Source organism: Panthera tigris, chromosome A3 (genome assembly GCF_018350195.1).
Source record: "Panthera tigris isolate Pti1 chromosome A3, P.tigris_Pti1_mat1.1, whole genome shotgun sequence".
In the NCBI taxonomy this organism is placed as follows: domain Eukaryota; kingdom Metazoa; phylum Chordata; class Mammalia; order Carnivora; family Felidae; genus Panthera; species Panthera tigris.
Window position 1 is genome coordinate 109,735,690 of NC_056662.1, and position 3,800 is coordinate 109,739,489.

The following is a 3,800-nucleotide window of genomic DNA, read 5'->3' on the forward strand; positions in this document are numbered from 1 at the left end:
CCTTTTCCCTCTCCCCAAATCATGTCCATTAACCTGATTTTGAGGATCAAGGGTCAGCAAACATTTCCTGTAAAGGACCAGATAACAAATGTTTTAGGCTGTGTGGGTGACACATACAGTCTCTGTGCATAAATTTTTGTTTGTTTTATAACTGTTTGAAATGTACAATTATTCTTAGCTTTCAGACTGTACAAAAACAGAAGGTTGGACTGCTTTTGGTACACATGCCATAGTTTGCTGACCCCTCTTGTACAACAGTGAATGACAATGGGTGTCTGTATGTCTCCCTTAAACAGTGAGGGAGTGGCAGTTAGTGTTCCTGCACTAGATGATATATATCAAGGAACTACAAGGAATATCTTGCTATGTCGGCAATGACTATAACTCTGACATAGGTATGTCTTCTGCTAAATAAACACTGGCCAAAAATTATGATATAGTCAGTATCATAAAGCTTTATGCTCTATTTATGTCATCACAAGGATGAAAGTCACATTTTGTCATATATATCTCAGTGCCTTTTTAAATGTTATAAATGTCAACCCATCTATACATATCTTTGATAGAAAGATGCCGATGAGACCCTAATAGCTGGCAATATATAGCTTAGAAACGATTTTCTAATTCCTAACTTAAAATGCTTACAGATTGCATTCTCTCTGAATGTACATGAAGCCATTCATAATACGATTAATCAACAAGTATTTCTCGAACTGCTATCATATAGTAGGCGCTGTACTAGACTCTGGGAATGCAACAGTGAACAGATAAAGTCCCTACTCTCCAGCAGGGGGAGCTCACATTCTAGAGACAGGCAACAAACAAATAAGCACATTCATTAAACATGCAGGATGCTGACAAGTGCTATGAAGAAATATAAAGTATGGAGGTAAGGATATAGATAATGTTTGAAGGAGCTATCTTAGAGTGGTCAGGAATCGCCAAAATGAGATGAGAGTTGAACTAAGTCAAGAATGCAGTCAGGAAAAAGTTATACAGATTCCAAGGGACCAAGTGCAAAAGTGCTCATGAGTGCTCAGGACCAGGAAGGGGCCAGCTGTCTGGGGAGAGTGGAAGGCAGGGTGTTATACAGAAGGTCAGAGGGCTAATGAAGTCAGATAGCACAGGATATTGTCCTGTGGGTTTTATTTTGAGTGAGATATGGGAAGCCTTGGGAGGGTTTTGAGCAAAGAAGGGTTTTGATCAGACTTAGGTTTTAAAAGGGCCACTCCAGCTGCTGTGTAGAGAACAGACAGAGGGCAAGAGTGGGAGCAGGGACACCAGGTGCGAGGTTATTGTGACTGTGCAGGTGAGAGAGGACAGTGGTTGGACAGGCTGAAGGTAGGAAATGTAACTGTTTTCATGTGGCTCAGCACACATGAAGTAGGTTTGCTTTAATTGTATTTCTAATCCTGGAGGAATCCAGTACCACCTAATGGTCTATCCCAGGATGGGCGTTGGTAGTCAAGGTCTCTTTCAATGGAAAACAGGCTAATTAAACGAGGATTTATTATGGTTTACTTATATCTCAAAATCTAGACAGTGCTATATTATGATCACTAATAAAGAGTCCTGGCTATAAATTAGGATGAGTTCATGAGGCAGTGCTTCCTTTAATATCGGAAGAGATGATGGAACGCTATTTAGAGCTAAGTTATGTAGAACACTAATCTTTCAGCGATGGCTTGATTTTCAGACCTCTATTTACATCATTGCTGCAATAAGGAATGAACACAAACAAATGTAACTCTATGCCTAACAATGCAAGGCACCAACTGCATATAAACAAAGCTAAGCTCACAGTGGATCCCCAGTTAATTGTTGTGAATGACAACTGAGTGATGCATTTTAGCATTTAAAAATTAGCACACTATGATGTGCTGAGGACATTATAATAAATGAGAGGACTATAAATACCTTCCAAGTCAACATTTTTTTCTCATTTACTGCCAGGAAGTAGGTGCAGAGTAAATGAAGCCTTCCATTCTCTGCCATATTTTGAAGACGACTTCAGTGCTGAGTTTGGAATTTTTTTTTTCTGTCCAGCATTCCCCAAACTCACTTAACTAGTTGATTTTGGGGTGGTAGCTTCTCTCAAAAGACAAAGAGAGAGTATGTTTTCAGTGCAAACAGGTCCTTTTGTTAAGACTGATCGGTATTTTACTTTTTGGATAGTTGTGGCTTCTATAAAGGAAAGTGTACAGACTGAAATATACTATACAGCTTAACTGATTTTCACATATATGTATACACTCATGTAACTACTGCCCGGATCTACATGTAACATATTTACAGCATTTCAGATAACCTTTGCATTTCCTACCAGTCAATACTCCACCAATGGAAATCATATTCTGACCTCTGGGTCCATAGTTTTGCCTTTTTTTTTTTGAACTTTGTACAAATAATATTATATAGTATGTATTCTTTTGTATCTGGTTTCTTTTACTCAATACTGCATGATATTCATCCAAGTTGTCACATGTAGCAGAAGTTCAAATTTTTTTTCATTGCTGTTTAGTATTCCATTGTGTAAATACACCACAATTTATCCATTGTACTGTTAATGGACTTTGGTAGTCTCAAGCTTTGGGTCAACATGAATAAAGTGCTATGAATGCTCTCACACATGTCTGATAATGAACATACATACTTGTATATGTTGTCTCTATGCCTAGGGGTAGAATGCTATGGCAGAGGGTCTATGCAATACTGACTTGCATCAAACAGTGTTTTATTTTATTGGACAGGAAAACAAATTAGTTCCAGAGAGACAACAGTGTTTGATTGTTGTATGAAAAGAATTTGATAGAGTGTTTAATTGGAATCCTTGGAATTATTTGCTTGGTTATTTTTCTTTTCATAAAGATAAAAAGTGAGGAGTCACATTGATATATCACTCCACAACCATTAGGATGGTCACTATAAAAAAAACCCAATAAATGCTGCTGCAGACAACTTTTCATTCACCTTTTTCTGCATAGAGGACAGAAATTGGGATGTGTGATTAAAATCATAATAAAATTTATTTCCAGTTATTTAAAAAAACAGTAAATAACAAGTGTTGGCAAGCATACGGGGAAATTGGAACCCTTGCACGCTGTTGGTGGAAATGTAAAACGGTGCAACCACCATGAAAAACAATATGGAGGTTCATCAAAAAATTAAAAATAGAATTATTGTGTGATCTAGCAATCCCACTTCTGGTTGTAGTCCCCAAAGAATTGAAAACAGGCTTTCAAAGAGATATTTACATGCCATGTTCATTACAGCAGCATTTACAGTAGCCAAGAGGTGGAAACAATTAAAATGTCCATTGAAAGATACATGGATAAAGAAAATGTGGCATATATGGGGGCGCCTGAGTGGCTCAGTCGGTTGAGCATCCGACTTCGGCTCAGGTCATGATGTCATGGTCTGTGAGTTCCAACCCCGCATCAGGCTCTGTGCTGACAGCTCAGAGCCTAGAGCCTGATTCAGATTCTGTGTCTCCCTCTCTCTCTGCCCCTCTCCCACTTGCCCTCTGTCTCTCTCTCAAAAAATAAATAATAAAGATTAAGAAAAAAAGAAAGAAAATGTGGCATACACACACACACATGCACACACTGGATTATTACTCAGTCTTTAAAAAGAAAGAATCCCACAACATGATTAAATCTTGAGGATATTATGCTAAGTGAAATAAGATGGTTACAGAAACACAAATAAAGCATGATTCCACTGATATGAGGTAGTTATGAATAGTCAAAATCACAGACACAGAAAGTAGAACACTAGTTACTGGCAGCTGAGGAGAGGAG